Here is a 13139-nt window from a genome sequence, read left to right on the forward strand (position 1 = left end):
TTTCGAATAAAAAGCATCCTTTACTCCTGCTTCCAAACATACCCTAGTAAAACTGACTATCCTACAGATCCTTGACTTCAGCAATGTCATTTACAATATAGCCTCCAACACTCTACTCAGCAAATTGGATGCAGTCTATCACAGTGCCATCCGTTTTGTCACCAAAGCCCCATATACTACCCACCACTGCGACCTGTACCCAAGAAAGCGAAGGTAACTGAACTAAATGACTATCGCCCATAGCACTCACTTCTGTCATTATGAAGTGCTTTGAGAAGCTAGATAAGGATCATATCTCCTCTACCTTACCCGAAACCCTAGACCCACAGCAATTCACATACCACCCCAATAGATCCACGGATGATGCAATCGCCATCGCACTGCACACTGCCCTATCCCACCTGGACAAGAGGAATTCCTATGTAAGAATGCTGTTCATTGACTACGGCGCAGCCTTCAACACCATTGTACCCTCCAAGCTTAACATTAAGCTCGGGCCCTGGGTCTGAATCCTGCCCTGTACAACTGGGTCCGGGACTTCCTGATGGGTCGACCCCAGGTGGTGAAGGTAGGCAACAATACTTCCGCTACGCTGATCCTCTACACAGGGGCCCCACAAGGATGCGTGCTCATTCCCTACTGTAGTCACTGTTTACACATGACTGCGTGGCCACTCACGCCTCCAACTCAATCATTAAGTTTGCAGACGACACAACAGTGGTAGGTCTGATTACCAAGAACAACGAGGCAGCATACAGTGAGGAGGTGAGGGCCCTGGCGGAGTGGTGCCAGGAATATAACCTCTCCCTCAACGTCAACAAAACAAAGGAGCTGATCGTGGACTTCAGGAGAAAGCAGAGGGAGTACGCACCTATCCACATTTACGGGCCGCAGTGGAGAAAGTGAAAAGCTTCAAGTTCCTCTGCCTACACTTCACTGACAATCTGAAATGGTCCACCCACACAGACAGTGTGATGAAGAAGGTGCAACAGAGCCTCTTCAACCTCAGGAGGCACCGTGGTGCGGTCAGTCCAACACATCACCGGGAGCACACTGTCTGCCTTCCAGGACTCTACAGCACCCGATGTCGCAGGAAGGCGAAGAAACTCATCAAAGGACCTCAGCCACCCGAGCCACAGACTTTTCACCCCGCTATCATCCAGAAGGCGAGGTCAGTACAGGTTCATCAAAGCTGTGACAGAGACACTGAAAAACAGCTTCTATCTCAAGGCCATCAGACTGCACCCTGCCCTGAACTTAGTCTCTGTCACTAGCCGGCTACCACCCGGTTACTCATCCCAGCACCTTAGAGGATGCTGCCCTATGTACAGTGCCTTCAGAATAATTCAGACCCCTTGACTGTTTCCACATTTTGTTAAGTTATAGCCTTATTCTAAAATGGATTAAATATATTTTATGTGGTAGAGTGGCCCAACGGAAGCCACTCCTCAGTAGAAGGCACATTACAACCTGCTTGGAGTTTGGCGAAAGGCACCTAAAGATTCTCAGACCATGAGAATCAAGATTTTGTGGTCTGATGAAACCAAGATTGAACTATTTGGCCTGAATCCAAGCGTCACGTCTGGAGGAAACCTGGCACCATCCCTACAGTGAAGCATGGTGGTGGCAGAATCATGCTGTGGGGATGTTTTTCAGTGTCAGGGACTGGGAAACTAGTCAGAATCGAGGGAAAGATGAACAGAGCAAAGTACAGAGAGATCTTTGATGAAAACCTGCTCCAGAGCGCTCCGGACCTCAGACTGGGGCGGAGGTTCACCTTCCAACAGGACAATGACCCTAAGCACATAGTCAAGACAATGCAGTAGTGGCTTTGAGACAAGTCTCTGAATGTCCTTGAGTAGCCCAACCAGAACCCGAAACATCTCTGGAGACCTGAAAATAGTTGTGTAGCAACGCTCCCCAACCAATCTGACAGAGCTTGAGAGGATCCGCAGAGAATAATGGGAGAACCTCCCCAAATACAGGTGTGCCAAGCTTGTAGCGTCATACCCAACAAGACTCAAGGCTGTAATCGCTGCCAAAGGTGCTTCAACAAAGTACTGAGCAAAGGATCTGAATACTTATGTAAATGTGATAGTTCAGTTTTTTATTTTGATAATTTAGCAAACATTTCTAAAAACCTGTTTTGCTTTGTCTTTATGGGGTATTGTCTGTAGATTGATGAGGAAAAATAACAATTTAATCAATTTTGGAATATGGTTGTAACCTAACAAAATGTGGAAAAAGTCAAGGGGGATGAATACTTTCCATTCCTAATATTGAGTTGCACTCCCTTTTGCCCTCAGTACCACCTCAATTCGTCAGGGCATGGACTCTACAAGGAGTTCCACAGGGATGCAGGCTCATGTTGACTCCAATGCTTACCACAGCTGTGTGAAGTTGGCTGCATGTCCTTTGGGTGATGGACCATTCTTGATGCACACGGGAAACTGTTTTTCATGATAAAACCTAGCAACATTGCAGTTTTTGACACACTCCAGTGCACGTGGCACATACCCCGTTCAAAGGCACTTAAATATTTTGTCTTGCCCATCGACCCGCTGAATGGCACACATACACAATCCATGTCACAATTGTCTCAAGGATTTAAAAAAAAATTCTGCCTCCTCCTCTTCATCTACACCAGCGTTTCTTAAAGTATGGCCTTGTTAATGGTGGTTCGCGACGTAAATGTACTTTTATTTCATTAATAACTGGAATTGATTTGGCCAAGTGCAACTGCACTCTCGGTTCGTTGCGCTCTGTGCTTAGCAGCGATCTCTGTTCAGTTTGGCAGCTGCGAGTGGGTGTGAGAGAGGGAGATGCCCGTGTGCTTCGCGGTTTACCGGATCTTTTTTTCTGCAGTTTTCTTGAAGATCGCTCCGCGTCACACGCTGCAACGTTGACGTCCAAGCCACTGACTTGTCATTTCCACTCGACATTACTCACCGCTGTCATGAATTGGACTCATGCTAGCCACAAGTTCTGACAGCTCAATCGTCATGAAACGCAAATATAGTGATGACTTTTTGTCTCTTTCATACAAACTTTGAGAATAACGAGGAGCGCCCACAATGTGTTTTGTGTGGGGAAGTGCTTAGTAATGAGTCTCTCAAAACGAACAATTTAATAAAACGACACGTCCTGACCAAACATCCAGGCACAACATAACGGTACACTCAGGGAGTTCTTTCAGAACAGGGGAGAATGCTTCAGAAAACAGTGCTTCGAAAGTAGAAAAGTAAGTCAACTAGCTGGGCATTGTTGTAATTTTATAACAGGTGATGGATGATAAGCTGAAATGAGCGACTATTGTCTCTCATAGTAGTAGATTTGAGTTTCTCTTTCAAACAATCCCCTAGCCTTGCAATTTACACAGCTAATAGCTAACGTTAGCCAAAGCAAGCTAACTAGTTACTGATAGTGCAACCCTAGAAACAGTGCAGATGAAAAATGATCAGGCCTACTGTACATTTTACTGTAGAAATTATTGTTGAAAAGAAGTCTAGGTTGGAACTGTTGCTGTTAAAATACAAGTAATATTTTTTATTCTGAACTGGAATAAACTGATTGAAGCAAGATGCTTTTTGAGTTAAACACACACAGTTCTGGGTTGCTCATCTGCAGCAGGAAGCAGTCTCCTGCCTGACTGAGAAAGCAGTAGATGTTCTGATCCAGTTTGGCACCACATGCCTATGCAAATCAGGAAACAGTGTCAATTGACACTGTACAGAAACAGTGTCAATGCTGAGCATGACCTCAGAGTTGCACTGTCAAAAACTGAGCCCAGAATAGGCATGCTTGTTGAAAACTTAAACCAGCCACACACCTCTCATTAGGACTGGGTGTATGTGTTTGTTTTCTGGTCTACATCTGTGTGATTTGATCAGTCAGTTTATTCCAGTTCAGAATATATTTTAACAGCAACAGTTTCAACCTAGACTTTCTATCAACAATAATTTATACAGTAAGATGTACAGTAGGCCTGATAAATGTTTTTCTGTACTGTTACTTAGGGTTGCACAATCAAAAAGCCTGTGTGTGTGTGTGTTCTGTTATACATCTGTGTGATGTGATCAATCCGTGTATTCCAGTTCAGATTGAAATTATTTATTGCATTTTAACAGCAAGAGTTCCAACCAAGACAGGTATGTAAGAGTGTTTTTAGCTGGGAAAAATAAACATGAAAAGATATTTATGGGTATTTCATTGTTATTTGTTTTCGTCTATGTTGCATTTTTTTTTAGGCATAAGGGCAATGAAAGGTATCGATATTTACATATAGTTAAATATTTTCCTAAGCTTGAGTCCCAGGAAAACACAGAATTTCAAATTTGGGTCCCAGGCTGAAAAAGTTTAAGAAACCCTGATCTCCACTGATTGAAGTGGATTTAACAAGTGACATCAATAAGAGACCATAGCTTTCACCTGGATTCAGCTGGCAGTCTGTGTCATGGGAAGAGCTGGCAGTCTGTGTCTGTGTCATGGGAAGAGCAGGTGTTCCTAATGTTTTGTATATTCAGTGTTTTACGAAGTGGTTATTATAATTTCACATGTAAGAAATAACTGTCAGGACAGGATTGTCAGGAAAATGTCACCATTGTCACTTCACTGGTGGGAAGAAACCACACCTGTTCCCCATGACTCGAAACTGGTGGGTAGGCTAATGGGAAGGGAAACTATCTGTGGTCTCCATTTACTATAGGGCCAGGCCAGCCAAGACAGGAGCTTTCAGGTTGAACCACTCTGAACTAGCATCACACAGGGAGATGCTTCCATGTTGCAAGTCCACAGACATGCAGTTCACATGCTACTGCTAGTCTATTGATAGTTTGTTGAGCACCTATAGATGGACTATCCAACTAAAGTGCAGTACAGATTAAATCTAATGTTATTGGTCGTATACACATATTTTGCACATGTTATTGCAGGTGTAGCGAGTATGTGGATAGAACATGTACTGTATCTGTAGATTACGCAGGATAGAATAGTATACAGTGCCTTGCGAAAGTATTCGGCCCCCTTGAACTTTGCGACCTTTTGCCACATTTCAGGCTTCAAACATAAAGATATAAAACTGTATTTTTTTGTGAAGAATCAACAACAAGTGGGACACAATCATGAAGTGGAACGACATTTATTGGATATTTCAAACTTTTTTAACAAATCAAAAACTGAAAAATTGGGCGTGCAAAATTATTCAGCCCCTTTACTTTCAGTGCAGCAAACTCTCTCCAGAAGTTCAGTGAGGATCTCTGAATGATCCAATGTTTTTTAACTTATTTTGTACACAATGTTTCCGCTACCGTCTCTTATGACAGACAATAACTTCCGGACATCAGGACTGCAATTACTCACCATGGACTGGCAAAATCCTTTTTTTCCTTTAACGAGTCTGACGAGCTCGACGTGAATGATTTACTGCTCTTCAGGGAACAGGCCCAGATCCCTGCGATTTGAGTGAAGAGAAGGCGGAATATGGACCAAAGGGCAGGCTTCCTTCTGAGAATTTGTAGGCAAACGAATAAACCCCCACTTCCTTCCATTCTGCTCGCAAACGTGCAATCTTTGGAAAATAAAATAGACGACCTACGTGGAAGATTAAACTACCAACGGGACATTCAAAACTGTCATATCTTATGCTTCACAGAGTCGTGGTTGAACGACGACACTATCAACTGGCTGGCAACTATCAAGCCAACTATCAACTGGCTAGCTGGTTATACGCCGTACCAGCAGGATAGAACATCGGCGTCTGGTAATGTATGGCGGACTATGTATTTTTGCAAATAACAGTTGGTGCACGATATCTAAGGATGTCCTAAGCTATTGCCCGCCTAAGGTAGAGTATCTCATGATAAGCTGTAGACACTGTCTAACACTGTCTAACTAGAGAGTTTTCATCTGTATTTTTCATAGCTGTTTACAAACCACCACAGACTGAGGCTGGCACTAGACCGCATTGAATGAGCTGTATTCCTCCATAAACAAACAAGAAAACGCTCACACAGAGGCGGCGCTCCTAGTAGCCGGGGACTTTAATGCAGCGAAACTTAAATATGTTTTACCAATTTTCTATCAGCATGTTAAATGTGCAACCAGAGGAAAAAAACTCAGGAACACCTTTACTCCTCAGACAGAGATGCATACAAAGCTCTCCCTCTCCCTCCATTTGGCAAATCTGACCTTAATTCTATCCTCGTGATTCCTGCTTACAAGCAAAAATTAAAGCAGGAAGCACCAGTGACTCAATCAATAAGAAAGTGGTCAGATGAAGCAGATGCTAAGCTACAGGACTGTTTTGCTAGCACAGACTGGAATATGTTCAGGGATTCCTCTGATGGCATTGAGGAGTACACCACATCAGTCATTGGCTTCATCAATAAATGCATGGATGATGTCATACCCACAGTGACCATAAGTACATACCCCAACCTGAAGTCATGGATTACAGGCAACATCCGCACTGAGCTAACGGCTAGAGCTGTCGCTTTCAAGGAGTGGGACTCTAACCCGGAAGCTTACAAGAAATCCTGCTATGCCCTCCGACATACCATCAAACAGGAAAAGTGTCAATACAGGACTAAGATCGAATCATACTATATTGGCTCTGATGCTCGTCAGATGTGGCAGGGCTTGCAAACCATTACAGAAAACAAAGGGAAGCAGAGCCGAGAGCTGCCCAGTGACACAAGCCTACCAGACGAGCTAAACTATTTCTATGCTCGCTTTGAGGAAAATAACACTGAAACATGCATGAGAGCATCAGCTGTTCTGGAAGACTGTGTGATCACGCTCTCCACAGCCGATGTGAGAATGACCTTTAAACAGGTCAACATACACAAGGCCACAGGGCCAGACGGATTACCAGGACGTGTACTCCGAGCATGCGCTGACCAACTGGCAAGTGTCTTCACTGACATTTTCAACCTCTCCCTGTTCGAGTCTGTAATACCAACGTGTTTTAAGCAGACCACCGTAGTCCCTGTGTCCAAGAACACTAAGGTAACCTGCCTAAATGACTCCCGACCCATAGCACTCACGTCTATAACCATGAAGTGCTTTGAAAGGCTGGTAATGGCTCACATCAACACCATTATCCCAGAAGCACTAGACCCACTCCAATTTGCATGCCGCCCCAACAGATCCACAGATTATTTTATTTTATTTTATTTTATTAGGATCTCTTTTAGTCCCCATTTGGACTAATCTTCCAAGAGTCCTTAACATTAAAATACAATTTATAATACAAACACACTTTCACATATAACACACTATTACAAACATACATAATACACTAGCATAATGACCCAATAAATACTCAATCTGGAAAATAAAACATTTTAAAAAATTAAAAATAAAATATATTGATTCTTCATCTACTATAGTCCTACAACATTTCTATATACTATATTTAAATTGTTTTTAAATAATTGTTAAACTTATATATTGAAAGGTTTCTAGTTTGCTCAGTTAATTTATTCAATTTCTTTAATGCTCTAAATCGGAATGTTTTTTTGCCCATTTCTTTTTTCTGTCTGGATAACGCATAGATGGTGGACAATCTATTCCTAGTATATACGGAATGTCTGTCTCTTACCAACTGAATACCATTGTGAATAGAACTTGGTCGTTTTAAATTATGTATATTATAAAATAAGATAAGCATGTTTTTTTCAATTATCTTGTCGATTGATGACCAACCAAGAACACTGCGCATGACTGCAACAGAAGAACCATATGATGCAATCTCTATTGCACTCCACACTACCCTTTCCCACCTGGACAAAAGGAAAACCTACGTGAGAATGCTATTCATTGACTACAGCTCAGTGTTCAACACCATAGTGCCCTAAAAGCTCATCAATAAGCTAAGGACCCTGGGACTAAACATCGCCCTCTGCAACTGTATCCTGGACTTCCTGACGGTCCGCCCCCAGGTGGTAAGGGTAGGTAACAACACATCCGCCATGCTGATCCTCAACACAGGGGCCCCTCAGGGGTGCGTGCTCAGTCCCCCCCTGTACTCCCTGCTCACTCATGACTGCACGGCCAGGCACGAGTCCAACACCATCATTACATTTGCCGATGACACAACAGTGCCTGATCACCGACAACGACGAGACAGCCTATAGGGAGAGGTCACCTGACCGTGTGGTGCCAGGACAACAACCTCTCCCTCAACGTGTTCAAGACAAAGGAACTAATTGTGGACTACAGAAAAAAGAGGACAGAGCACGCCCCCATTCTCATCGACGGGGCTGTAGTGGAGCAGTTTGAGAGCTCAAAGTTTTTTGGTGTCCACATCACCAACAAACTAACATGGTCCAAGCACACCAAGACAGTTGTGAAGAGGGCACGACAAAACCTATTCCCCCTCAGGAGACTGAAAAGATTTGGCATGGGTCCTCAGATCCTCAAAAGGTTCTACAGCTGCACCATCGAGAGCATCCTGACTTGTTGCATCACTGCCTGGTATGGCAACTGCTCGGTCTCCGACCGCAAGGCACAACAGAGGGTAGCGTGTGTGGCTCATTACATCACTGGGGCCAAGATTCCTGCCATCCAAGACCTCTATACCAGGCAGTGTCAGAGGAAGGCCCAAAAAATTGTCAAAGACTCCAGCCACCTTATTCATAGCCTTTTCTCTCTGCTACCGCACGGCAAGCGATACCGGAGCGTCTAGTCTAGGTCCAAGAGGTGTCTAAACAGCTTCTAACCTCAAGCCATAAGACTCCTGAACATCTAATCAAATGGCTACCCAGACTATTTGCATTTATCCCCCCTTTTTACACCACTGCTACTCTCTGTTGTTATCATCTACGCATAGTCACTTTAATAACTGTACCTCAGTACATATTACCTCAATTACCTTGACTCACCGGTTCCCCGCACATTGACTCTGTACCCTTACTACCCTGTATATAGTCTCGCTATTGTTATTTTACTGCTGCTCTTTAATTACTTGTTACTTTATTTTCTTATTTTTATTTTTTTCAACTGCATTGTTGGATAAGGGCTCGTAACTAAGCATTTCACTGTTATATTCGGTGCATGTGACTAATACAATTTGATTTGATTTGAACATGAATTTAGATAGCAGGAATTAGACCGTTCTGTTCACTAAAGTGTGAGTAAAGATGAGGGTCCTGTTTTTTCTCTCTCTCACTGTCCAGAGTTTCGGTCCCTGCGAGTGACTTCCCTCACACTTCAACCACACTACTTTCACTGTGGGCCCTCAAAACCAAAACCACGGATGATTTGGTGTGAATTAAAAAGTCCAATCCCTCCCACCTCTTCCAATCACTCTCCCTCAATCTCTTGGCTAAAATAAAAGGTTATTTATTTCATATTTGAACTAGACTTTCTTGTAGAATTACCCAGTTACATGACCTTACATGAACCACAGCCGTTTGACTCATGTAAACTCATATTGTTCTTGTAAAAGCCACAGTGTTTGAGTCTGACCCCCAGTCAGTGAGTGTGTGTGTGTGTGTTTGCATGTGTGTGTGGGGGGACCACTAGCACGACTCTAAGGGCTTGACATTTGAGGAGACATGAGAAAACGTGACTCCCCCACCTACACGCTCTGTAATAACCCGGTTACTTCAGTAACTCATACACACACAGACAAAAGGTCTGACTCCTCACACATACACACACTAATTAATTTACTGTAAACCGATCCCATTTGGAATATCCCCCCAAAACAGTATTACTGACTCAAAAAGAAAGAGTTACAGACTCTCCAGAAATGACTGAATGTCTTCAAGAAGAAGAAAAAACGATCAAATGATGATGGAGCATGAGAGGATTTAACTGAAATTCGAACATACTTGACATAAATACACCTTATTTAATATTTTGTTTTTATTTTCCACATTATCTAATGATATCCAGAGCTAGTCTACATTGCAGAGCATGAGTGAAGTCAAGATAGCATTTAGTAGATTATTAAACAAAGAGAGAGGGGCTTGAAATACAACAACAGCAATTCACAAGTTTTGCCATGGTACCCCCCCCCCCCCCTCACAGGAAGCAGAGTCTAACATTTCAGTATTTCCATCTATGAGCTGTTATTCAGCTCTCACCTCACCAAAGGCTTCTGAGCAGTGGAGAAAGACAGGGTACACGGTATTAGCATGAGAGAGACCAGAAAGCTGTCCCACCATCAACCATTAGTCCTTACACAGAAACGAAACTATCATGAAGGCGTGGGCTCTAACCAATGACTGTTAATAATGCCAATTACTCAAAGAGAAACATATCATAATAACAAAATAACGATTGCCTTAGAAAACGAGAAACAAAGGCAATGACAAATTACCTGATACTATGAAATTATGTGATAAAGTGCCTGGGTATTCTTTGTTACAACATGTTTTCTTGATTCATAAAATCCCAATGTAATAAAACGGTGAATTATGTAAGCTACTAAATTTAGTTAATATGTAATTGCCATTCTTGAATGTAATTTATTAGAAACTATCATATAAATTGCTGACCTAAATAATGTAACCAAAAATAGGTATCTGAGTTTTTTATTTGCTGAAAATAGTGACCTTATGGTTTTACTGAAAAAAAAAACAAGGATTAGAAACAAAAGAAAATTATGGTGGTACAGATAAATCAGATTTTGTTCAAATTTAGTTTGTACCTTACTGACCTCTGCTGGACATGACAAACGATCTCTGCTTGGAGATCAAAGTGGTCAAAGCTGAGAAACTCCTGTTTTTTTATTTTACGAAATACTTCCCTAAGTGTTTGTAAAAATTACTTGAACATCCAAAAATGTATTCTAGGGGAACACGTGTGTGTGTGTACAGCATGTCTGTGTATGTGTAGGAAGAAAGGCATCTTACTGGGTGGCTTGTGTATAATTTTAATACCTCCATGGGTGGTCAAAACAGCGGTAAAACACTTGGCAAATTAAAGAGCTGCATGGGGACATGCTTTTTACCCTGTGGTATCCGCCATCTGGACTAGACTGGACTCTCAGTTTAACCACATGAATGATAGGTGAGAGAGAGAGAGAGAGATGGGGGGGCTGTCATTAAGTGAGATTATACTTCAGTTACAGGAACTGTAGGTAAAACAATAAACAAAACTCCCAGATCTGTTATAGCTGAAAACCAAGTAGCCAAGTGCCTGAACTGCAGGCGTAGGCTACACCAGCCACACACACACACAAGTACAATGGACCTACAGCAAAAGAAGAGGGAGGTCTGGACCTCTTCATGTTGGATAACTAGACACTCAAACTCAAGGTACAGCTGGAAGTCCTCTCAGTGTCTATAATAGATTATCAGTGTTTCAGGAAAGTCAGGACAACCAAACCAAAACAACCCCTGGGACCATGAATCTGTCTCTGTCACATGTAGGATGTACCTTCTTCCAAGCACACTCCCTAACACACTCATGTACACAAATATAAAAGTACAGATACACACAAATGTTCGCCATAATGTTCGGGCTCAGTCTAGACAACTGGATCTCCATTTAGTTTTGTTGAGCCAGGACGTCCATTTGGGATGTTTTGATCCTGGATTGCCATTTAGCTGTGTTGATCCCAGATTATCATTATGGCTTTATAATTATGGCATTATAATACATACCTACATGTACCCCTTGGATGAATGAGAATGTATGTGTCTGAACACTTGTGTCACTAACCTCTGTCTGTTTAGGATCGATGAAAAGCGAGACACTTCTCACTGTTTCGTGTCCAGGGTGCTGAGAAAATGGTCAATCCCCTCTAAGCCCAGAACAGTCTGTTTGACCCCCATCTGACATTACATACACCCCTGACAACACCTACCAGTCAATCACAGATGTCCTGCTCCCAGGAAGCAGTGGCTGATGGGTAATGTCATTATATTGTAATTATACTATATTGTAATTACTTTGCCACCATGGCATATTTATTGCGTTACCTCCCTTATCTTACCTCGTTTGCACACACTGTATATAGACTTTTTCTAATGTATTATTGACTGTATGTTTGTTTATTCCATGTGTAACTCTGTCTTGTTGTATGTGTCGAACTGCTTTGCTTTATCTTGGCCAGGTCGCTGTTGTAAATGAGAACGTGTTCTCAACTAGCCTATCTGGTTAAATAAAGGTGAAATACATTTTTTTTTTAATTATTAAAATGTGAGCTGTTTGACATCACTGCAGTGGTTATCAAATTGATATTTAACTTAAAGTACCTGTAAAAGTACCTTTTTTTTGCCTGTATGTCAAGCTCTGAGTGGCATGAGAATAGTCTCTGCCACTTTATTATGAAGTCACTAAAAACGGGTAAAAAATGTTATCGGCACAATTAATCAGTTGCATTGTTATGTAGACGCTGATTATTTATCTGACCCTCCTCAGATAACAATGAAAGCAAACCACTGCACTGCAACGGCAGGAAAGCAGTAACAGTTGTCGGATGATAATAAGAAACAGTAAAGTAATGGGAAACATGACCACAGGCCTGCGTGTATACAGATGTAATGATAGTAAATCAGAACAATTACTCTAGACCGGTCTACCTGGCAGTGAGAGGTGCAGACTGGGTCTGGCTCCTGCCTGTTTAGGGCTTGGAAGGGGATGGTATGGGGGGTTTGGAGGAGGAGAAGGACGTCTCTCTAAACACTATGGGAGAAATATGTGGGTCAATTGAGGCCAGTGGAGAGCTTGGAGAGAGTTACTGGGTGATATCAGAAATTAATTCATCTACATCAATTAACCAATAAATAAATAAATAAAATGTATTTTTAAATCCCTTTTTACATCAGCAGATGTCACAAAGTTCTATACAGAAACCCAAGAAAAAAAAACCTCTTTGGAAAATTGACAGAATATTACTTCAAACTCCAGATGCAGTAATGAAGGAATTTAGACAGACACAGAGAAAATGATTGTCTCAACAATGAATAATGAAATCAATACCTGAACCCTACATCAGCTCTACCTTTTATTTGGTCAGCAAGTATTTCATCCTGCTTTTGTTTAACTCAGGACTGTTAGAGAAGAATGGTGCAGTACACATTACCGCCAGCAGGGAGTGATACAGTATGTCATTAGTCAGTTGTAGTAAAAGAGACAACTGTACTTTTACTTAAGTAAAAAAATACTTTAAAGTACTACTTAAG

The sequence above is a fragment of the Oncorhynchus clarkii genome, chromosome 20 (assembly GCF_045791955.1).
Source record: "Oncorhynchus clarkii lewisi isolate Uvic-CL-2024 chromosome 20, UVic_Ocla_1.0, whole genome shotgun sequence".
Taxonomy (NCBI): Eukaryota; Metazoa; Chordata; class Actinopteri; order Salmoniformes; family Salmonidae; genus Oncorhynchus; species Oncorhynchus clarkii.